The sequence below is a fragment of the Muntiacus reevesi genome, chromosome X, assembly GCF_963930625.1.
Source record: "Muntiacus reevesi chromosome X, mMunRee1.1, whole genome shotgun sequence".
Lineage (NCBI taxonomy): Eukaryota > Metazoa > Chordata > Mammalia > Artiodactyla > Cervidae > Muntiacus > Muntiacus reevesi.
The window spans coordinates 135,857,708-135,883,920 of NC_089271.1; the positions used below are offsets into that span (position 1 = coordinate 135,857,708).

The 26,213-nt window shown below is 36.4% G+C and overlaps 1 protein-coding gene and 1 pseudogene across 1 annotated transcript in view; one reads left to right on the forward strand and one right to left on the reverse strand.

Moving 5' to 3' along the window:
• HTR2C (5-hydroxytryptamine receptor 2C) overlaps positions 1–26,213 on the reverse strand; it is a 294,503-nt gene that overhangs the window by 25,966 nt on the left and 242,324 nt on the right. The window lies entirely within an intron of this gene.
• Positions 6,375–6,494, forward strand: LOC136154959 (small nucleolar RNA SNORA42/SNORA80 family; annotated as a pseudogene).

Here is a 26,213-nt window from a genome sequence, read left to right on the forward strand (position 1 = left end):
AACCTAACATTTGAAGATACTTGATAGTGAATAAAAAACAGGTAGAAACTACAGGGCACTGTGCAATCAGAAAAAGGACAAGCTACAGGCAGGAGGGGTCTTAAAATTTCTCTTCCTTTGCATTCTTTTATTGGTGACTCTCCAAAGAACTCATGGAGCAAGCAACATTTGAGAGGTTGAAAATATTTAACAGAGATCCCAATAGTTTTCTATTGCAGAAAAAAAAGAGTTGGGAGTTTACATCCCACCAACTTATACTTTTCATCTATACTCAGATGGAGCATGCCTTAGGAAAAAAGTCAAATTTTTAAGATTGAAGGATTTACCTTAGGAATAAAAGCAAACCTGGAATCCAACATAAAAAAGCAAAACTGAAGCCTCCATAAGAATGTGTTTATAAAATTACTAAATATACAGGCAAATGTGACCCACAGTCAAGAATAAAATAAATTAATAGAAATAGATCCATACATGAATAAGATATTGAAATTAACAGTCTTTAACTATGAAAAATAAATAATATTAAATAATCTACTAAAAAATAAACACATGATTATAGATGTGGGAATTTCAGGATGGATGTGAAAACTAAAGAAAAGAGGAAATTCTATAAAACTGAAAATATTCATTATTTAAAATAAAAAAAATCATTGTATGGCATCACTAGAGGGCTTCCCTGGTGTCTCATCTATTGGCCATGAAGTGATGGGACAAGATGCCATGAATGTTGAGTTTTAAGCCAACTTTTTCACTCTTCTCTTTCACTTTCATCAAGAGGCTCTTTCTTCACTTTCTGCCGTAAGGCTGGTGTAATCTGCATATCTGAGGTTATTGATATTTCTCTTGGCAATCTTAATTCCAGCTTGTGCTACATCCAGCCCAGTTTTTCTCATGATGCACTCTGCATATAAGTTAAATAAGCAGGGTGACAATATACAGCCTTGACCTACTCCTTTCCTTATCGGAACTAGTCTGTTGTTCCATGTTCAGTTCTAACTGTTGCTTCCTGACTTGCGTATAGATTTCTCAAGAGGCAGATCAGGTGGTATGGTATGCTCATCTCTTTAAGAATTTTCCACATTTAGTTGTGATCCACACAGTAAAAGGCTTGACATAGTCAATAAAGCAAAGTAGATGCTTTTCTGGAAATCTCTTGCTTTTTCGATGATCCAACGGATGTTGGCAATTTGATCTCTGGTTCCTCTGCATTTTTTAAAACCAGCTTAAACATCTGGAAGTCGAAGCCTGGCTTGGAGAATTTTGAGCATTACTTTACTAGCGTGTGAGATGAGTACAATTGTGTGGTAGTTTGAACATTCTTTGGCATTGCTTTTCTTTGGGATTGGAATGAAAACTGACTTTTTTCCAGTCCTGTGGCCATTGCTGAGCTTTCCAAATTTGCTGGCATATTGAGTGTAGCACTTTCACAGCACCATCTTTTAGGACTTGAATTAGCTCAACTGGAATTCCATTATCTCCACTAGCTTTGTTCATAGTCATGCTTCCTAAGGCCCACCTGACTTCACAATCAGGATGTCTGGCTCTAGGTGATTGATCACACCATCATGATTATCTGGGTCGTGAAGATCTTTTTTGTATAGCTCTGTGTATTCTTGCCACCTCTTCTTAATATTTTCTGCTTCTGTTAAGCCCACACCATTTCTGTCCTTTATTGTGCCCATCTTTGCAGAAATCACTGAAGATGGTGACTGCAGCCATGAAATTAAAAGATGTTTGCTCCTTGGAAGAAAAGCTATGACAAACATAGATGGTATATTAAAAAGCAGAGACATTACTTTGCCAATAAAGGCCCATCTAGTCAAAGCTATGGTTCTTCCAGTAGTCATATATGGATGTGAGAGTTGGAATATAAAGAAAGCTGAGCATCAAAGAATTGATGCTTTTGAATTGTGGTGTTGGAGAAGAATCTTGAGAGTCCCTTGGACTGAAAGGAGATCCAACCAGTCCATCCTAAATGATATCAGTTCTGAATATTCATTGGAAAGACTGATGCTAAAGCTGAAACTCCAATAATTTGGCTATCTGATGCGAAGAACTGACTCATTTGATAAGACCCTGATGCTGGGAAAGGTTGAAAGCTGGAGGAGAAGGGGACGACAGAGGGTGAGATGGTTGGATGGCATCTCCGACTCAATGGACATGAGTTTGAGTAAACTCCAGGAGTTGGTGATGGACAGGGAGGCCCTGTGTGCTGCAGTCCTTGGGGTCGCAAAGAGTTGGACACGACTGAGTGACTGAACTGAACTGAACTGGTGGCTCAGATTGTAAAGAATCTGCCAGCAATGCAGGAGACCCAGGTTCAATCCCTGGGTTGGGAAGATCTCCTGGAGAAAGAAATGGCATCAATAGAAGTAATGAATAATTAACTTGAAGACAGTCAGTATATGGCATTTACATTTAATCAAAATAATGAAATAAATTATTTTAAATTCAACTTTTTTTTTGTTTGTTTTAGCTATGACAGCGTTCTTGGCATCAGACATGCCACCCTTACAAAAACAATGATAAAATTGGACAGAATATATGAGACACTTTTTTTCAGGCATTTGGCAATAGTTGGTGTATAATTTTGCTTTTTAAGTTAAGGGAAACACATGAGCTAAATCCTTTATATACCATACCCCTCTCTTTCTGGAGATAGTTTCTTGACTCTGACATAAAGAAGTGGAGCCCAAAATGGGAGTGACTCTCCTGCTGAACTAAGAGGCAGAATCAGAGTTCAGGGCTGCTAAACATCTGAGACTTCCTGAGAAGGGTATAAGAGAAGAAGGAACCACGCAGAAAGAGGAGATCAAGAACTATTTGTGAGCATACCTGCCAGGAACCTGATTGAGGACTAGGTTGCAGATCCACAGATGAGGCTCCATAATGCCTAGCAGAAAGTGGTAGTTATGGGGACAAGAACAGAACAAAGATACTAGAAGTTATATAGTCATAGAAGTTAGAATCTGGCCCACTCAGAAGGAAGAGACTACATTAACACATCATTTACATCTTGAGAATTCAGTGGAAACAAAAGAATAACTACGCCTTTAAAGATGCACCATAATAAAGCCTAAAACTGAACTTCAGCAGGATCGAGAGGAACAGACAATAAATTAATAGTATGCCAGCCCCAAATTGAACACTTTTTTTTTTTCAAATTGAACACTCTTTAAAAGAAACAATATATTCCACATTCTTTGCAATGCATCATTTACACTGCTCTGCATAAAATTACAAAAAAAATAGATAAGCTAAGAAATAGGAAATTACTCTATTAATCACACAAAAAAGTAGTCAATGAAAAAAAGACTCTATGGACCACCTAATGTTGGGTAAGAAATCAGATAAGGAATTGATAGCAAATGTTATTAAGAGGTTTGAGGACTTAAAGGCAAATGTGGTCCCAGTGAAAAATAAACTGGACAAGTTTAACAGATAAGTGGAGATGGCAGAAGAAATGAATCATGAACTTGGAGATATTTACACAAATTAATTAGAAGAAAAAAAATTTAAAAATAGGGTTTCAGTGACTTGTGGGACAATGTAAAACACTAAATCTCTGGTGGCTCAGGCAGTAAAGAAGCTGCCTGCAATGGGGGAGACCCTGGTTCGATCCCTGGGTCAGGAAGATCCCCCGGAGAAGTGAGTGGCTACCCATTCCAGTATTCTTGCCTGGAGAACTCCATGGACAGAGGAACCTGGTGAGCTAGAGTCCACAGGGTCACAAAGAGTCAGACATGACTGAACAACTAACACTGATACTAAGTTAACACATATGTAATTGGAGTCTCAGAAGAAGTGGATAAATAATGGAACACGCAAAAATTTGAAGAAATAATGGTAAAAACTTCTCAAATTTGGTGCAAAGTTTAAACTATAGGTCTATGAAGCTCAACAAATCTTTAGTAGAATAAACCCAAAGGAAATAAAACGTGTAATTGGAGTCTCAGAAGAAGCAGATAAATAATGGGACAGGCAAAAATTTGAAGAAATAATGGTAAAAACTTCTCAAATTTGGTGAAAGTATTAAACTATAGATCTATGAAGCTCAACAAATCTTTAGTTAGAATAAACCCAAAGGAAATAAAACATACTTACAAACAATATAAATAAAAAATCTAAAAGATAGCCAGAGAAAAATGACACATTTCATAGAGAGAATTAATATAGAAATATCCAAGAACTTTCACAGAGATTCCATGGAGAACAGAAGACAATGAAACTTTCTTTTAAGAGAATAAGTATAAGCTAAGCACCCACACCCATCAACCCAGAATTTTATATTCAGTGAACAGATCCTTCAAAAATAAGGGTAAAATTAAGATGTTTTTCAGATAAACTAAATGTTGGAATAATTTGTTTCTAATAGATTTTCATTAAAGGAATGTCTTTAGAGGTTGATGGAGGTGATACCATGTGGAAATTCAGATATGTAAAAGTAAAGAGGAGCATGTGAAATGGTAAATATGTAACTAAATATGAAAGACTACTTTTTGTTTTATCCTAATTTCTTAGAATGTATAAATGAAGTTTGGAAACAAAAATAATTTAAATTCAAGGTTATGTCAATACTATATGTAGAAACAGCATATATGAAATAAAGAGCAAAAAGAAAAGACTTGATGGATGAAATTGTACTATTTTAAGTTTTTTACATTTTGCATTTTTTTTTATAATAATAAGATCAGAACACCTAAATATATTAAGCAAATACTAACACACGGAAGTGGGAAATAGCAATACAATAATAGTAGGAAGCTTCAAAACTGCATTTTCAGTTATGGATATATCATCAGAAAATCAACAAGGAAATGCTAGACTTGAACAATATATTAGGCCAAATGAACCTAACTGGCATTTATAAAACATCCTATCCAATAGGAACAGAAAGTACATTTTTCTCAAGCACACATGGAACATTCTCCAAGATATGTCATATGATAGGTCACAAAATAAGTCTTAGCAAATTTAAAAAGATTAAAATCATACCAAGTATCATTTCTGAGAACAATGATATGAAACTAGAAAAAAGGAAAGCTGGACGATCTACAAGTAAGTGGAAACTGAACAACATAATTTGGAACCACCAATGGGTCACAGTAGAAATCAAAAGGGGAATTTAAAAAAATCTAAAAAAAAAAAAAGTGGAAACACAATATACCAAAATCTATGGGACACTGCAAAAGTAGTTCTGAGAAGGAAATTTATAGCAATAAATGTGTATATTAAGAAAATAGAAAGATCTTAAATAAATAATCTAAATAGATACCTCAAGAAACTAGAAAAAATAGGAACAAATTAAGGCCAAAGTTAACAGGAGGAAGGAAATAACAAAGATCAGAATTGAAGTAAATGAAATTGATAACCAGAAAAACAATAGAAAAGATCAACCAAACAAACATCTGTTTTTTCAAAAGGTAAACAAAACCGACCAACTGTTAGACAAACTAAGAAAAAGGAGAGAAAACTCGAACAAATAAAATCAGAAATAAAAAAGGAGACTTTAAACCTGATACCATGGAAATATATAGGCTTATGAAGCTATCATTACAATTATATGCCAAAAAATTGGATAACTTAGAAGAAATATAGCGTTAGAAACATACAATCTAGCTAGGTGAACTCAGGAAGAAATAGAAACTTAAACAGATAATAAAAAGTAAGTAGACAGAACCAGTAATCAAAACCTGCCAACATAGAAAAGTCCAGGAACAGGTGGCTTCACTGTGAATTCTACAAAACATTCAAAGGATAATGAATATCAATCCTTCTCACAGTCTTAAAAAATTGAAGAGGAGAGAACACTTCCAAACTCATGTTACGAGGACAACATCACCCTGATACTGAAGTCAATAATGAGACTACAAAGAGGGAAACTGTAGATCAATATTTCTGTTGAATATAGATGCAAAAATCATTAACAAAATATTAGCAAACTGAAGACAACAATTTAAAAAGATAATATATCATGACAAAGTGGGACTAGGATGTAGGGATTGTAGATAAAAGAAAGTCAATAAATGTGACATGCCATATTGATAAAGTGAAAGATAAAAATCACATGATCATCTCAATAGACACAGAAAAAGCATTTGACAGATTACAATCTTTCATGATTAAAACCTTCAACAAATTGTATATAGAAGTAACATGCCTCAAGATAATAAAGACCATATATGACAAGCCCACAATGGACTGTTTTTACTTGCATAATACAAGATCAATATACAAAATTCAATTATATTTCTATATACTAACAATTAACAACCCAATAAATGAAATTAAGAAAAAATGCAATTTACAGTAGCTTTGAAGGGAATAAACTAAAGAATAAATTTAACAGAAGTCCAAAACTTTTAAACTGAAGAGTATAAAACATTGATGACCCCTGGGCCTCTCATAGTGTCCCATGCTAGAGCAAACGTGGCCCCGAACCATTGCTTGGCCTCTGCCAGTAGGCTGCAGGCACTGAAGCGGGTTGCACAGTGGAGAAGAAGAAAATAAATAAATAAATAAATAAATAAATAAAACATTGATGAAAGAAAGTAAAGAATTTAAATGAATGGAAAAAAGCTTATGTCTATGGGTCAGAGATTTAATATTGCTGAGAGGGCAATACTCTCTAAAGTGATTTAAAGAGTCAGTACAATTCCTGTCAGCATCCCAGTTGACTTCTTTGACAAGCCAATTCTAAAATTCACATGGACCTAGAATAGCCAAAATAATCTTGAAATAAAACACAGTATGAGAGCTCACACTTCCTGATTTTAAAACTTACTACGAGATAATGATAATCAAGACTATGTGGTACAGATGTTAAGGATAGATGTACAGATCACTGGAATAGAATTGAGAGTGCACAAGTAGACCTTATGTACCTATAATCAACTAATTTTCAACAAAGGTGCCAAGACCATTGCTATGGTCTGAATGATTGTGTCCCTTTGAAAATTCATATATTGACATCCTAAACCCCAAAGGGCTACTAGGAGATGGGGGTTTTAGGAAGTGGTTAAGTCATGAAAGCAGAGTTCACATGCATGAGATTAGTGCCCTATAAAAGAGGCTACAGGAAACGCCTTGCCTTTCTGCCATGTGAGATTATAGAGAAAAGATGGTCATCTAGGAAGTGGAACTTTACCAGACACCAAATCTGTCAGTGCCATAATCTTGGATTTCCCAGCCTCTGGAACTGTGAGTAACAAATATTTTATGTTTATAAGCCATCCAATTTATAGTATTTTGTTGTAGCAGCCTGTACAAACTAAGACAACTATTCGATGGGGGAAGGAATAGTCTTTTTAAATGGTGCTGGAATAACTGGATGTCAACATGCAAAAGGATAAAATTGGACCCTTACCTTTCAACATTTACAAAAATTAAATCAAAATGAATCAAAGATCTACATGTAAGAGGTAAAAATTGTACACCTTTAGGAAGAAAACATAGGGATATACCCTTATAATTCTGGACTTAACAATATTTCATTAAATATGACACTGAAAGTAAGCAACAAAAGAAAAATAAATAAATTGAACTTCATCAAAATTAAAAAGTTTTTTTACTGTACATGATATCATCAAGAAAGTAAAAGGACAACTTACACAATGGTAGAAAATACTTAGAAGCCATAGAGGTCTTCTAAGTGTCTTTCAACCAGAATATATGAAAATGCTTACTACTCAATAGCAACAGATAGCCCAATTAAAATTGGGCAAATGGTATAAATATGTATTTTTCCAAAGAAGATATGTCAATACTAACGTCCAAAATATATATGAAAATATGCTCAACATCATTACCAATTACAGAAATGCACAACAAAATCACAATGAGACACCACTTTATGCATGGTAGGATGGATATAATCACATATACAGTGCTTCCCTGATAGCTGAGTTGGTTAAGAATCCACCTGCAATGCAGGAGATCCCAGTTTGATTCCTCGGTCGGGAAGATCCACTGGAGAAGGTATAGGCTACCCACTCCAGTATTCTTGGGCTTTCCTTGTGGCTTAGCTGATAAAGAATCCGCCTGCAATGCGGGAGACCTGTGTTCAATCCCTGGGTTGGGAAGATCCCCTGGAGAAGGAAAAGGCTACCCACACCAGTGTTCTAGCCTGGAAAATTCCATGGACTGTATAGTCCATGGGGTCTCAAAGAGTGGGATGACTGAGTGAACTTCACTTTCACTTTCACTATAGACAGCAAAAAGTGTAGGCAACAACGTGAACAAATTAGAAGTCTCCTATATGGTTGATGGGAATTTAAAATGGTACATCAGCTTTGGAGAAAATTTGACAGTTATTACGTGATCCAGAAATTCCCTCGTTATATAGGCAAGAGAAGTGAAAACAAGTATTCAAACAAAAATTGCTCCATGAATGCTCACAGTAGCATTATTCATTATTCAGAAAGACTAGAAACAACTCAAATGCCCATAAGCAGAAGAATGAAAAAATAAATGATGGTAGATAACAGAATCTTATTCACAGTTAAAGAAGGAGTTATAAATAACTGTCACAATATGGATGAACCTTAAAGGTTACTAAGTGAAAAAGACAGTCATGTAAGACCACATACTATATGATCATAACTGCATGATATTCCATTTATTGCCAGAGTAGTTACATCTACAGGTAGTTGATTAGTTCTTGCCTAAGCGTGGGGGATGGGCAAATAGGGGTGGTGATAGCTATATGGTATTTTGTAGTGACAAAATATTTTAAAACTAATGGAGGTGACAGTTGCACGCATCTATGAAATATTAGAAATCTTTTAATTGTATACCTTAAATCAGTGAATTGTATCACATCTGAATTATATCTCAATCAACTGCTAAAAACTGACAAAAGAAAAAAATAAATGAAGTACTAATGTATGCTACAACACCGAAGAACTGCAAATATTTGAATGGAGGCAGATAGAGAAGCCCACATATTGTATGACTCTATTTATAGGAAATGTCCAAGGTAGACCAATCCATAGAAATAAAAAGTAGATTGGTGATTTCCAGGGTCTAGGGAGAGAGGGAATGGGGAATGACTCCTTTAAATACTTTATTTTTTGGCATCATGAAAGTGTTCTATAGTTAAATAATGGTGATGACTGTACAACCTTGTGTTTATACTAAATAATATTGAATTGTACACTTTGAAAGGTAAATTTTGTGGTATACTAATTATATTATGACCAAAAATAGTAAATAGGAAAAGAACACAGAAACAATAAAGATATAAGATGAATAGAAAACAAATGTCAAAAGCAATATCAATACAAATATAAATTTACTAAACCCTCTAATCAATGATAAAGGTCATTAGACTGAATAGAAGTTTTAAAAAGAAGTAAGACTAAATTCTTTGCTGCTAACATGAGGTATATATTATTTTATTTATTTTTTCATTATTCTAGAGTTTAATTTCTTTAATAGCTTGGACCCAATTGCACACACTATCCAGAAATTAACACAGAGACTGAAAGACCTGAAGACCAACTTAAAAGGCTAGAAATGCTTTTCATACCTTTTTTATACTCAATAAGACTAATAGTATTATGACAGTTACTGCTTTTTGACCTCTTACAGTGGACCAGGCATTCTGCTAAGCACTTTGCATAAATTATCTTCACAACAATATATGAACTGAGATTTACATTGTGACACAGCTAGTAAGACTCACAACTAAAATCTGATCTGACTCCAGAGTACTGTGGTACTCTTATCCACAGTATACAGCTCTACAATCTTTCATATGAAATACTGAAACCCCAATGGCACTGAACAAAATCAGTATTGAGGAGTTGGAAAATTTTCAGCCAGTAGCCAATATGACTGAAACTGATGTGACATTCCTTAGAAGTTTTATTAGTTGGAGTTTGGGTTTCCCTGGTGGCTCATCTAGTAAAGAATCTGCCTGCAATGAGGGACACCTGGGTTCAATCCTTGGGTTGGGAAGATCCCTTGGAGAAGGGAAAGTCTACACACTCCAGTGTTCTGGCCTGCAGAATTTCATGGACTATAAAGTTCATGAGGTTGCAGAGTCAAACATGACTGAGCAACTTTCATTATCAAACTCTTAAAAATTAGAATGAATAGACAGAAAAGTAGAAAGATAAAATAGACCTGAAAAGCACTATGAACCAATTCAACATAAGCAAGATTTATACAACTTTCACACAACAGCAGGATACAAATTCTATTCAAGCTCCCATAGACTATAAACCAGGAGATACTGGAACATATCCAGGGACACAAAACAAAATGCAAAATTTCATGGTCTAAAGGTATTGAAATCATAGAGTTTATTTTATCACTGTGAAATTATGTTAGAAATCAATATCAAAAGATATTTGAAAATAACTCACATATTTTCAAGTGCAATGTGACATTTACCAAAAGACATTTTGATTTAGCCGTTGCAAGCATCAATAAAGTTACAAGACTGACAAAACAGAAGGTGATTGCAGAGAAGAAAGCTTTTAAGTGATAAATTAATATCAAAAGATACTTTAAATACCCCATGTATTTGGAAATTAAGTGTCCACTTTTAAATGTTGGGTGTATCTAAGAAGCAATAACAAGGAAAATTAGAAAATATTTGTAGCAGAATAAAAATGAAAAGAGAATTTATCAGAATTTGTTACATGCAGCTGAAGCTGCTCAATGAAGCTAAATACAATGTGGAATATTGAATAAGATATGAAAACAAATAGTAGACACTATCGTAAAATTTTGTGAAATTTGAACAAAATCTGTACTTTGGTTAATAATACTGTATCACATGTTGATTTTCTGTTTTTAATAATTTTACCATGGCTATACAAAATGTTAACATTCAGTGAAGTAAGTTGAGGGATGTAAGGGGGCCTCTGTGCTATTCTGCAGCTTTTTTTGTAAGTCTACAATTAGCTAAAGGATAATAAAATCTAGCAATACCAAGTGGCATTGAAGTCTTGGAGCAACTAGTGTGTGTGTTAGGCCTTGGGTAATGGCTCAATGGTAAAGAATTTGCTTGCCAAGCAGGAGACACTGGTTTGGTCTACAATCAGCTAAATAATAGTAAAAGCTGGCATTACCAAGTGGCGGTGAAGTCATGCAGTATCTAGAGCTCATATGTTGCTTGTGGGAATACAGAACAGTACTGTTATTGATAACTGGTTTGATAGTTTAAAAAAAAAAAAAGATAAACTTACATCTTTGTTTTGACCCAGCAAGCCTACTCCTAAGTATTTACCCAAGAGAAATAAAAATGAAGAACCTAAAATAGACTTTGAAAAAGAATTCTCAGATCAATTTTATTCATAATAGTCCCAAACTGAAAAGAAGTTAAATATCCATCTAGAGATAATTGAATAAACAAATGATACTCTGTTCATGTGATGATAGTTACTGAGCAATAAAAAAGAGCAAGCTATTGATAAGTGAAACAAGATGGATATATCAAAATCATTATATTGAAAATAGATGATAAACACATAGAACAATTCAATGTTTATTTATGCTTATTTGAATATCTTGGAAAGTTAAAACTAAATATTGGTAATAAAGATAAGAACAATGGTTGTCCCATTACAAGTATATTGCCTGGAAAGTGAATGGGGGACAATTATTGAATGGTAGAAGTATTTTAAAGCTTGTTTTTTTCTGGTGGTTGCATAAAAATTATCTTTTTTTTTTTTTTTTACTCATCAATCACTATACATAAAAAAATCTGTACATTTTATTGTATGTAAATTATACCTTGGCAACAAAAAGGAGAATATACGGCCACACCAAATACATTGAACAATTGCTTCTACTCACTGGATAAGCTAAAGTGCAAAGCTATAATCTTTAAGAGAAAGGAAGCCCATATTTGAGCTCACATTCACATGAGTACCCTCCTGATGAACAATTTCATCTTTCAAGGAAATAGAACCCAATAAAAGAGTAGTACTTTTGCTGGGAAGTTGAGACAGAAATAACATTTCAGAAGTGAATGGAGACATAAATGTGGGTGTTATGTCAAGAGAGAATGGACAGACACAGGGGACTCTTTAAAACTTCCATTAAATTTCTTCTCATGATTTTGGCCAACTCCTGTGATGAAAATGACCTAGGTAAGCCTCTTGGGGTCCTAGCATATAACAGACATTGGAAAGTTGTAAAGCAAAGCTGAGGTTTTAGAGATTGTACAAGCATAATGGACTGCGTTTGGAAAATACTCAGAGCCTTTCATTGAGACTAAAATAAGGCCATGCCCTAGGAATAAGAAATATTCTCTAGGAGTAAGAGTAACATGAAATAGCCTTTTTCCCAAACAAAGTCTGACACAGTACCCAGTGATATGCTGATTATCTTATTTTCAGTTAGAATAAAATTTAATACTTATGAGGGCAAATTGACAAAATCAAGGTGTTCTATAACATAATATTCACAGTGTTGGGCATACAATTAAAAGTATTAGATATGCAAAGAACCTTTAAGCAGTCATTGCTGATCAGGAAATAAAAGAGTTAATAAAAGAGACCTTGAAGTTATGAAGTATTGAAAAAAGACAGAACAAAAGCAACAGAGACAGAAAATAGCAACAATAAAACAAATGGGACAAATGTTAATAAATAGCAAAAGTTTAGATATAAATTCAACTATACCAATAATCACATTATATTAATATATAAAAGATGTAAATATGAGCAGTGGAGATTGCAAGATTAGATAAATAAATGACTCAACTATATTCTACTTATAAGACACCTAGCTTAACTATAAAGACAAAAAGAGATTAAAGAATGATGGTACAACTGGAGGTGACATCAGTAGAAATGGTGGAATAAAGACATAAAAATGCTCTCATCTATAAAAACAATGAGAACACAGGAAAATATTGTCAAAATCAACCTATGAGAACTCTGGAAATAAGCCAAAGGCTTTCAATAATTTCGGGGAACATTATTTAAGAAAAAAGTTCTATTTCCATAAGAACTTTTGGCATTTAAACTTGCCTTATTTCCATTCCTTCTCTCCAAGTTCTGCAGTAGTCTTGAAAAATAACAGTTCTGCAATCACACTGAAGATTGGCAGCTTAGCAGTCACTTTAAAGGTCAGAAAAGAGTTGGAGATATTCCAAAACCCCATTCCCAAGAATTTTTTTTTTTTTAATCTTTGTCCATTTCCTGGAAAACCCCACTTGCAGGGTTTGTCATTATTTGACTTGACTTAGTGTTCGTTCATTGTAAACAGATTTTTCCTGGGAGTCATTTATGAAAACCAATCAGTGACAATTGTTAAGTATTGCATTTGCTTGAGGTGGTGATACAACTTGAGGTAGAAAACATACTGAACAAAAAACTTATGAGTAAAATCCATGTAATGAGATTTCCATAGGGGTATTTTCAAAGCTACAAAATATTTCTGGGAATCCAGAAGGCCATATGCATGGGTAGTGTTGTAACGGAGATTTAAGGAAAATCTATGAGGGCCCTACATGCTCAACTAAAGCTTGCCTTGAGGTTTGTGCAAGCAAGAATTAAAGAACCTTGTGACAAAGATTGGGAGACTTATAGGTCCAGACACTTCAGAAAACCCCCTTGATCATTAGCTGATCATGAAACTAACTTAGCAAAAACTTTAGTGGTTATACATAGCAAAGAATGCCTGCTTTACAGAATTAGTATAGAAAAGTGACAAAAGAAAAAATCAGCAACAATTACAAACAGCAATGACATTGAACCCTTGGGAGAAAGAAACTGATACTAAATTTGTTAAATTGTGCTAAGTTGCTTCAGTCATGTTGGACTCTGTGCAACTCCATGGACTGTAGCTCACGATGTCCTCTGTTCATGGAATTCTCCAGGCAAGAATAATGGAGTTGATTGCCATGCTCTTCACCAGGGGATCCTCCCAACCCAGGGATCAAATCCATGTCTCTTATGTCTCCTGTACTGGCAGATAGGTTTTTTACCACTAAATTACATCATTTAAAATGTATGCCAAAGAATGTTCAAATTACCATACAATTGCACTCATTTCACATATTAGCAAGATTATGCCCAAAATCCTTCAAGCTAGTCTTCAGCAGTATGTGAATCGAGAACTTAAAGATGTACAAACTGGATGTAGAAATGGCAGAGGAACCAGAGAACAAATTGCTAACATCTGCTGGATCATAGAAAAAGCAAAGCAATTGCAAAGAAAGAAAATGTTTCATTGACTATGCTAAAGCCTTTGACCGTGTGAATCACAACAAACTGTGGAAAATTCTATAAGAGATGGGAATACCAGACCACCTTACCTGTCTCCTGAGAAACCTGTATGCAGAAGAAGCAGCAGAACTGGACATGGAACAATTCAGTTCAATTTAGTCGCTCAGTCGTGTCCAACTCTTCTCGACTCCATGGATCACAGCATGCCAGGCCTCCCTGTCCATCACCAACTCCCAGAGGTTACTCAAAATCATCTCCATTGAATTGGTGATGCCATCCAACCATCTCATCCTTCGTTGTCCACTTCTCCTCCTGCCCCCAATCTTTCCCAGCATCAGGGTCTTTTCCAATGAGTCAGTTCTTCGCATCAGGTGGCCAAAGTATTGGAGTTTCAGCTTCAGCATCAGTCCTTCCAATGAACACCCAGTACTGATCTCTTTCAGGATGGACTGGTTGGATCTCCTTGCAGTCCAAGGGGCTCTCAAGAGTCATCTCCAACACCACAGTTCAAAAGCATCAATTTTTTCCGGCTCAGTTTTCTTTATAGTCCAACTCTCACATCCATACATGACCACTGGAAAAACCATAGCCTTGATTAGATGAACCTTTGTTGACAAAGTAATGTCTCTGCTTTTTAATATGCTGTAGATTGGTCATAACTTTCCTTCCAAGGAGTAAGCATCTTTTAATTTCATGGCTGCAGTCACCATCTGCAGTGATTTTGGAGCCCAAGAAAATAAAGTCAGCCACTGTTTCCACTGTTTCACCATCTATTTGCCATGAAGTGATGGGACCAGATGCCACGATCTTAGTTTTCTGAATGTTGAGCTTTAAGCCAACTTTTTCACTCTCCCCTTTCATTTTCATCAAGAGGCTCTTTACTTCTTCACTTTCTGCTGTAAGGGTGGTGTCATCTGCATATCTGAGGTTATTGATATTTCTCCCGGCAATCTTGATTCCAACTTGGGCTTCATCAGGTCCAGCATTTCTCATAATGCACTCTACATATAAGTTAAATAAGCATGGTGACAATATACAACCTTGATGTACACCTTTTCTTATTTGTAACCAGTCTGTTGTTTCACGTCCAGTTCTAACTGTTGCTTCCTGACCTGCTGCATACAGGTTTCTCAGGAGGCAGGTCAGGCGGTCTGGTATTCCCATCTTTTTCAGAATTTTCCACAGTTTGTTGTGATGCACACAGTCAAAGGCTTTGGCATAGCCAATAAGGCAGAAATAGATGTTTTTCTGGAACTCTCTTGCTTTTTTGATGATTCAGCAGATGTTGGCAATTTGATTTCTCATTCCTCTGCCTTTTCTAAAACCAGTTTGAACATCTGGAAGTTCATGGTTCATGTATTGCTGAAGCCTGGCTTGGAGAATTTTGAGCATTACTTTACTAGCATGTGAGATGAGGGCAACAGTGCGGTACTTTGAATATTTTTTGACATTGCCTTTCTTTGACATTGGAATGAAAACTGACCTTTTCCAGTTCTGTGGCTACTGCTGAGTTTTCCAAATTTGCTGGCATATTGAGTGCAACACTTTCACAGCATCATCTTTTAGGATTTGAAATAGCTCAACTGGAATTCCATCATCTCCACTAGCTTTGTTCGTAGTGCTGCTTCCTAAGCCCCACTTGACTTCACACTCCAGGATGGCTGGCTCTAGGGGAGTGATCATACCATCGTGATTATCTGGGTCATGAAGATCTTTTTTGCATAGTTTTTGTACAGTCCTTCTGTGTATTCTTGTACCTCTTCTTAATATCTTCTGCTTCTATTAGGTCCATACCACTTCTATCCTTTGTTGAGCCCATCTTTGCATGAAATGTTCCCTTGACATCTCTAATTATCTTGAAGAGATCTCTAGTCTTTCCAGTTCTATTGTTTTCCTCTATTTCTTTGCACTGACCACTGAGGAAGGCTTTCTTATCTCTCTTTCCTTGCTATTCTTTGGAACTCTGCATTCAAATGGGGATATCTTTCCTTTTCTCCTTTGCTTTTCACTTCTCTTCTTTTCACAGCTATTTGTAAGGCCTCCTCAGACAGCTATTTTTCTTTTTTGCATTTCTTTTTCTTGGGGATGGTCTTGCTCCCTGTCTCCTGTACAGTGTTATGAACTTCTGTCCATAGTTCATCAGGCACTCTGTCTATCAGACCTAGTCCCTTAAATCTATTTCTCACTTCCACTGTATAGTCATAAGGGATTTGATTTAGGTCATACCTGAATGGTCTAGTGGTTCTCCCTACTTTCTTCAATTTAAGCATGAATTTGGCAATAAGAAGTTCATCATTTGAGGCACAGTCAGCTCCCAGTCTTGTTTTTGATAACTCTATGGAGCTTCTCCATCTTTGACTGCAAAGAATATAATCAATCTGATTTCGCTGTTGACCATCTTGTGATGTCCACGTGTAGAGTCTTGTCTTATGTTGTTGGAAGAGAGTGTTTGCTATGACTAGTGTGTTTTCTTGGCAAAACTCTATTAGCCTTTTAATGGATTGGTTCAAAATTGGGAAAGGAGTACATCAAGACTGTATATTGTCACCCTGCTTATTTAACTTATATGAAAAGTACATTATATGAAATGCTGGGCTGGATGACTCACAAGCTGGAATCAAGATTCCTGGGAGAAATATCATCAACCTCAGATATGCAGATGATATCACTTTAATGGAAATAAGTGAAGAGGAACTAGAGAGCCTCTTGATGGTGAGAGAGGTGAGTGAAAAAGGTGGCTTAAAACTCAGCATTCAGAAAAAGAAGATCATGGCATCTGGTCCCATCACTTTATGGCAAACAGATGGGGAAAAAGTGGAAACAGCATCAGATTTAATTTTCTTGGGATCCAAAATCACAGAGGATGGTAACTGAATCCACAAAATTAAAAGATGCTTGCTCCTTGGAAGAAAAGTCATGACAAGCCTAGACAACCTTTTAAAAAGCAGAGACACCACTTTGCTAACAAAGGTCTGTATAGTCAAAGCTATGGTTTTTCCAGTAGTCATATATGGTTGTGAGAGTTGAACCATAAAGAAGGCTGAGTGCCGAAGAATTGATGCTTTTGAATTGTGGTATTGGAGAAGACTCTTGAGAGTCCCTTGGACAGTAAGGAGATCAAGACAATCAAACTTAAAGGAAATCAAACTTGAATATTCATTGTAAGGGCTGATGCTGAAGCTCCAATACAAGAGCCAACTCATTGGAAAAGACCCCAATGCTGGGAAGGATTGAGGGCAAGAAGAGAAGGGGGTGACAGAGTATGCGGTAGTTGGATGGCACCACCGACTTGATGGACATGAGTTTGATAAAACTCAGGGAGATAGTGAAGGACAGGGAAGCCTGGTGTGCTGAAGTTCATGGGGTGGCAAAGAATTGGATATGACTTCGTGACTGAACAACAGCAAAATGTATAGGTTGTGACAAAAATTATGATACATACAAGTAAACAAAGTGTAACCTATACAAGGAAAAAAGGCAATTAATAGAACTGATCTGAGGAGGCCACAGACAGTGAACTTACTGTCTGATTTTAAGGTATTTATTTTAAATATGTTTAAAGAGATAAAGTTTTGCCAAAAGAACTAGAGGAATGCCAGTAAGTACATAGAAATTATAAAATAATGTTAAATAGAAATTCTGGACCAAAATAACAGAAATGAAAAATTAAGCACAGAAGCTCAGTAGCAGATTTGAACTGGCAGAGAATCTTGAAGTATAATCTAATGCATTCTGTAGAAAAGAATGAATAAAGAAAAAGGAAGAGAGCCTCAGAAGCCTGTGAGACACTACCAAGTGTACCAACACATGCAAATGGGTGTCCCAAAAAACGAAGTGAAACACAAGGAGTCAGAAAGAATACTTGAAAAGATGATGACAAAACATTCTCAAATTTGGAGGCAAACATTTATCTACATGTCCAAGAAGATCAAAGAACTCCAAGTACACTAAACTCACAAAGATCCATATCTGGAAACATCACAATTCCAAAGACAAAATCCAAAGACAAAAAGAGAATCTTGAAAGCAGCAAAAGAAGAGCATTGTGCCACCTAGAAGAAATCCCTAAATTTAACTATTTTCTCACCAGAAACTATGGAGGCCAAAAGGCATTGAGATGACATATTCAAAGTCCTTAAATAAAAATATTATTAACCAACAATATGTCTAACAAAGCTGTTCTTTAAAAATGAAAGTGAAATTAAATGTTTCCAGTAAATAAAAGCTAAGAATTTGTTGTTGCAAATGTGCCTACAAGTAATATTTTTAAGAGTCTTCCAGGATGAAATGAAAAATAACAAAAATTGATTTTTTGGGAGATAGTCAACATTATTAAAACTTTAACTAGACTTAGCAGAATAAAGAATGAAGGTACAAAGCACTAAAAACATGAATAGAAGAGGATACATGACAGAAATAAAATGGAATATAAAGAAATACTATGAATAATTGCATGCTAGCTAGTAAAAAAAATATACATGGATTTTAAAATAATTTTTATTGGAGTATAGTTGATTTACAATGTTGTGTTTGTTTTAGGTGTCTAGTAAAGTGAATTAGTTATATATATATATATACATACAGCCACTCTTTTTTAGATATTTTTCCCATATAAGTTATTACACTATTGAGTAGAGTTTCCTGTGCTGTACAGTCCTTAAGTGTTAGTCACTCAGTCATGTCTGTGACCGCATGGACTATAGCCTGCCAGGCTGCTCTGTTCATGGAATTCTCCAGGCAAGATACTGGAGTGGGTAGCCATTCCCTTCTCCAGGGGATCTTCCCAACCCAGGGATCAAACCTGGGTCTCTTGAATTGCAGGCAGATTTTTACCCTCTGAGCCACTAGGGAAGATGTATACAGTCCTTATTAGTTATCTATTTTATATATAGTAGTGTGCATATATCAATTCCAATTTCCCAGTTTATCCCTCCTCCCCATCTCCCTGGTAACAATTAGTTTGTTTTCTACATCTGTGATTCTATTTCTGTTTTGTTAAAAAGTACAATTGTACCATTTGTTTTTAGATTCCACATATAAGTGATATCATGATAGTTGTCTTTGTCTGACTTACTTCATTCAGTATAGCAATCTCTTAAGTCCATCTATGTTGCTGTAGATGATGTTATTTTGCCATTTTTATGACTTTTATGGATTGGAAGACTTAATATTGCTAAAATGACAATACTCTATTAACTTAGCAGCAAATTCAGTGCTTACTTATCAAAATACTAGATGCCTTGCTTTTAAAAAATTAGTAAGCTGCTTAAAAAATTCATCTGGAACTTCAAGGGGCCCAATAACCAAAACAATATTGGACAAAGAGAACAAATTTGGAGCATTTCCACTTTTCAAAACATACTACAAAGCTATTGTAATTAAGATTGTGTAGAACAGAAATAAGGAGAGTCTTGTAGATCACCAGAATAGAATTGAATATAATTTATATGGCAACAAATTAAATAACCTAGATGCATACAACCTACAAAGATAAATCATGAAAATATAGAAAATTTGAACAGACCAGTAACGAATAAGATGATTGAAACAGTAATAAAAAAAAAAAACAAAAAAACCAAACTTCTCAATAAAGTCCAGCACCAGATGGTTTCATTGGTAAATTCTACCAAACATTTTATAAATTAAGGCCAATCCTTTTCAAACTCTTCGAAATATATCAGAGGAGAGAACACTCCCACAATTATGTTATGAGGTCGACACTACCCTGATATCAAATCCATGTAAGGACGCTACAAAAAAGGAAAACTACAAGCTGATAGCACTAAAGAATATAGACGCAGAAATCATTAACTAAATAAAGTTGATTCTTGAATAACATGAATTTGAGCTGTGTGTGTCCATTTATATATGGAATTAAAAAAAAAATACAGTATGACAATAGAGGAGTAGGAAGACCTAGAACTCACCTCTCACAGGCACACCAAAATTGCAACTGTTTACAGAGCAACTATTGATGAGAAAGACTGGAATCTACCAGAAAAGATTTTCTACAACTTAAGGTATAAATAAGGAACCACAGAAAGGTTGGGCTTCCCTGGTGGCTCAGATGGTAAAGAACCCGCCTGCAATGCATGAGACCTAGGTTCAATCCCTGGGTCGGGAAGATCCCCTGGAGGAGGGCATGGCAACCCACTCCAGTATTCTTGCCTGGAGAATCCCCACGGACAGAGGAGCCTGGCAGGCTACAGCTCATGGGGTCACAAAAAGTTGGATATGACTGAGCTACTAAGCACAGCAGAGCACATATGTGGCACAGCAAGATTGGTTGCAGGAGTAGAGTCATAGTATAGTCAACATTTATAAACAGGAGGATAATTACAATTGCAGAAATTTTCCCCAAGGAATGAGTGGTCTGATCACTACACTGTGTTCTCCAGAACAGAGGTCTTGCACCAGAAAGATGAGCCCCCAGATCATTGGGCTAGCAGAGCTTACTTTTGGGAGACCCAGAAGGCTGTGAGAAATAGACTCCAGTCGTAAAGAGTCCACACAAAATCTCACAGGCTCCAGGACGCAGAGCAGAAGGAGTAATTTGAAAGGAGCCTGGGTCACACCTACTCGCTGATCTTGGAGAATCTCCTGAAGAGGCAGAAGGCAATAGGAGCTCACCCTGATGAAACAGATACTTGCTGCAGCCATTTTTGAGAACTCTGTCACGTTCTACCATGTGGACACTGACATTGGCAAGCACAATTTTGGAATCCTCCCTCTAGTTTATTAGCCTTGGAACAAGCCACACCTCCACCCACCAGCCTGCAGGCACTAGTACTAGGATGCCTCAGGCCAAGCAACTAGCTGAGTGGGAATACAGCCCCATCTACCAACAAGCAGACTGCCTTAAGACTCCGTGAACCCACAACCACTGTTGGACATAACCTTGTCCACCAGAGGGCCCGCAATCCTCCTCCATACACCAGTACTCAGGCACTAGACCTGGGACCCTCAGGATCCTCTAGCCAGAGAACCCAGGACCCAGCTCTGCCTACTAATGAACAGGCATTAGCTCTAGGACATCCTGGGTCCCAGCCCAGCCCACCAGAAAGCTGACTCTAGCCTCAGGACCAGCCTTACCCACCAGTGGGCAGTCAATGTCTCAGGACTCCGGGCCCTAAACACTAATTCTAGGACCACTATAATCCTGAAGCCTAGTGTAGCAGGACATAGCCCACCCACTAACAGGCTAGTGCCAGCTCCAAGACACCATGGACTCCATAGCCAGCTGCCCTGAGATCAGACTCCACCCACCAGTAAGCTGGTATAAGCTTCAGGACACCCTGTATCCTGCAGCCAGCTATGTCAGAACATGGCCCCACCCACCAGTGGTCTGACACTAGCTCTGGGATCCTTAGGCCTTGTAATCAGAGATCCCAGGACACAGTTCTACTCACCAGTTGACTGACACTAGGCCCAGAACATGGCTTTACTCACCAGTGGGCAGGCATGTTTCCTAGGATCTGGATTCTGACCCTACCTACCAGCAGACAGTCACCATCCCCAGGACCCCCCAGTCCTTGGCCCTAAAGAGCAATAAGCCATTTCTAGTGCTGGGGCACCTTGGGCTCCTCAGCCAGCAGCCCCTGGATCCAACCCCACCCACCAGGTGGCTGACACCAGCTTTGGGACATCTTGGGCCCTGCAACCAGGGGCCTCAGGACCCAGTTCCAAACACCAGTGAGATGACACTGGGACACCCTAGGCCTTGGCTCTTCCCACTAGCAGACTGGTATCAGCCTGTAATCCCTGAGCCAAAGCTCACCAGCAGGCCATCATCAGCTCTGAGATATCTTGGTCTCCTCAGCCAGCCAAATCAGGATCCAGCCCAATTCATCAATAGGTCAACACCAGCTTTGGGACACCTCAGAACTTTCAGCCAGCTGTGTCAGTACTGACCCACCAGCCATCGAGTGCTAGATCTAGGAATAATGGTTCCACAACAGAACCCACCTCAGAAAGTGACTTTGTCCACCAATGAGCTAGCATTAGCCCCACGACTACCCAGGGATCCACAGTCTAATGCCTCATGACCTGGTCCTGCCAAACAATGGTCAGCAGACTCAACACAAAGCAGGTCCTGGTAGCCAACTAGATTAGTGACCAGCCACACCTACCAGATTGCCCACAGTAGTCAGTCCACCACAACAGAAGGAAGGAACTGTAGCCCACATATAGCATATAGCTTTAGTGACCAGAGGGGAGTATGCTGCTGGGATGCTTAGGATGTCTTCTGTAAAAGGTACCTTCTTCAAGGTCAAGAAATGTAACAAACCTACCAGATACTTAGAAATAAAACAGCAGATTAAGCAAAATGAGCAGACATGGGAACACGTTCCAAAAGAAGGAACAAACTAAGGCCCCAGAAGAAGAACTAAATGAAGGGGCCATCTCCCTGATAAAGAGTTCAAGATAGTTATTTTAAAGGTAGTCAAAGAACTTGGGGGGAAAATGGATGACTGGAATGAGAACATAGAGAAATTGAGGCAACAGCCCCATTTATAATAACATGACAAACAGTAAAATGCCTATGAGTAAATCTAAGGAGGTAAAAGATATGTACTTGGAAAACTATAAGACCTTGATGAAAGAAACTGAAGATGACACAAATAAAGATATATCTTGTTCATGGATTGGAAGAATTAACATTGTTAAAGTGACCATATTACTCAAGGCAATCTACAGATTCAGTCTAATCGCTATCAAAATATCAATGGCCTTTTCCATAGAGCTAGAATAGTTAAAAAATTTGAATGAAAACACAAGAGACCGTGAATAGCCAAAACTATCTTGAGAAAGAAGAACAAAGCTGGAGATATCACATTCCTAGATTTCTAACTATTCTACAAAGCTACAGTAATCAAAGCAGTATGGTACTATCACAAATAGACCTATAGATCAATGGAACAGAATGCAGTACCAGAAATAAAGCCACACACTTTAATCTAGAGCAAAAGAGGCAAGAATATATAATGGGAAAAATAATCTCTTCAATAAGTTGTGTTAGGAAAAACTAGACAACTTCATGTAAAAGAAATTAGACATTTTTGCACACCATATAAAAAAATAAAGTAAAAATGAATTAAAGACATAAATGTAAGACCTGAAACCATAAATTTCCTATAAAAGATATAGGCAGAAGACTTTTTGACTTGGCAAAGTTTTTTGAATCAGCTTCACAAAGCAAAGAAAGAAAGAAAAAACCCAAAGCAAAATAAACAGACAGTACTTGGTTAATTAAACTTAAAAGCTTTTTAGCTTTTTCACAGCATGGGAAACCACTGGGAAAATGAAAAGGAACTTACTGCATGGGAGAAAATATTTCCAAATAATATGATCAATAAGGGGTTAATATCCAAAATATATAAACATCTCATATGATTCAATATAAAAAAGCAATTAAAAAGGAGGAAACCTACAGATACATCTTCCCAAAGAAGATATAGATGTCAGTCAAATGAAAAGATGCTCAACATCACCAGTCATCAGAGAAATATAAATAAAAGCTACAATGAAATATTGCCTCACACATTTCAGAATGGCTATTGCCAAAAGGATGACAAATTACAAACACTGGTGAGTATATGGAGAAAAGGGAACACTTGTACACTGGTGGTGTAAAGTGGTGCAGTCACTGTGGAAAATAATATGGAGATTCACCTCAAAACTAAAGATGGAACTATCATGTGATTCAACAATTCCACTGCTGGGTATTTATCCAAAGAAAATGAAAACACTATTTCAAAAAGACATATGTATCCCAATATATAAATATATGTATATATGTATATATATATACATATATATACAGCTAAGATATGGAAGCAATCTAAGCATCTGTCAACAGATGAATGAATAAAGATGTTACACATGCGCGCGCGCACACACACACACACAGAAATATTACTCAACCAAAAAAGAATGAAATTTTGCCATTTGCAACAACATGGATGGACCTGAAGGTTATTGTGCTTAGTGAAATAATCAGATAAAGACAAACAGCATGTTATTACCATATGTGGAACAAAAAACAAACAAACAAACAAATAAACATAACAAAACAGAAAGAGACTCACAGATATAGAAAACAAACTAGTGGTTACCAGTGGGAAGAGGGAAGGGTAGAGGGGCAAGATAGGGTAGGGGATTAAGAGGTATAAACTACTATGTACAAAATAGATATGTTACAAGAACATATTGTACAGTACAGGTATTATAGTCAATATTTTCTAGTAACTTTAAATGGAGTATAATCTATAAAGAATTTGAATTACTACGCTGTACATCTAAAACTAACTTCACATTGTAAGTCAATTATATATCAATAGAATTTTTTAAAAAATATAGTACTATGCAACTGTGTGCTTCTTTTTTTTTAATTTTAAAAATGCTTATTTATTTTCTTTCTTTTTTTAAATGCTTATTTATTTTCTTTCTTTTTTTTTTTTTTTTATTAGTTGGAGGCCAATTACTTCACAATATTTCAGTGGGTTTTGTCATACATTAACACGAATCAGCCATAGAGTTATATCTTCTTAAGTGTCATTACTGATAAAGAATCTGCCTGCCAATGCAGTAAATGTAAGAGATGTAGGTTTGATTCCTGGGTCAGGAAGATTTCCTGGAGAAGGGAGTGGCAACCCACTCCAGTATTCTTGCCTGGTGATTCCCATGAACAAAGGAGCCTGGCGGGCTACAGTCCCTACGGTTGCAAAGAGTTGGACATGACTGAAGTGACTTAGTATGCATACAACTTGGTTGTTGAATATGTGGATACAGAACCACAGGTGTGGAGTGTTGATTGTAAAGGTATACATGATCTTTTGACTGTGCAGTTTGGCATCCCTAACCCCCATGATGTTTCAGGGTCATCTACCCCAGCAAACTGAATTCAACAGCACATTAGAAGGAAAATGCACCATGACTCAGTGGGATTTATAGCTGGGCTGAAAAGTTGGTTGAAAATACACAAATTAATAAATGTGATACACCACATTAATATAATCAAGGATAAAAATAATATGATCCTTTCAACAGATGCACACACAAAAAAACATTTTACAAAACTTTTTCATGATAAAACTTCTCAAGAAGTTGTGTATAGAAGACATGTATCTCAGGTCTTCCCTGGTGGTTCAGAAGTTAAGAAACTGCCTGCAAATGCAGGGGATATGGGTTCGTTCCCTGATCCAGGAAGATCCCGAATGCCTCGGAGTAACCAACCCTGTGTGATACAAGAGAAGCCACCGCAATGAGAAGCCTGTGCATTGCAACTAAGAGTAGTCCCCACTCACCACAACTAGAGAAAGCCAGCCCAGAGCAATGAAGAACCAGCACAGCCAAAAATAAATAAATAAATCTTTTTTTGTTATTGTTTAATGAAGACATGTATCTCAACATAATAAAGGCTCTTTATGACAAGTCCAGAGCTAACATAATATTCAATGGTGAAAGGCTTAAATATTTTTCTAAGATTAAGAATGAGACAAAGGTGTCCATTGTCACTACCCATATTCAACATAATACTGGAAGTCCTAGCCAGAGTAGTTAGGCAAGAAAAAAAAAGATATTCAAATTGAAAAGGAAGAAGTAAAATTGTCTCTGGTTACAGAAACAGATCTATATATAGAAAATTCTAAAGACTACCAAAAACCTATTAGAACTAATGAACTAATTCAATAATGTTTCACAATATATTATCAATATACAGAAATCAGTTGCACTTCTATACACTAAAAATAATCTATTTGAAAAAGAAGTAAAGAAAATAAGCCCATTTACAATAGCATTAAAGGCAATAAAATATTCAGAAATAAACTTAACTAAGTTGATAAGAGGACTATACCCTGGAAGCTCTAAGACTTTAGTGAAAGAAATTGCAGAAGGTACAAATAAATGGAAAAAAAATCCCATATTAATGGAAGAGAAAAATTAATTTTGCTAAAATGCTCATGCTACTCAAATCCATCTATAGGTTCAATGCAATTTCTATCAAAATTTCAATGGCATTTTT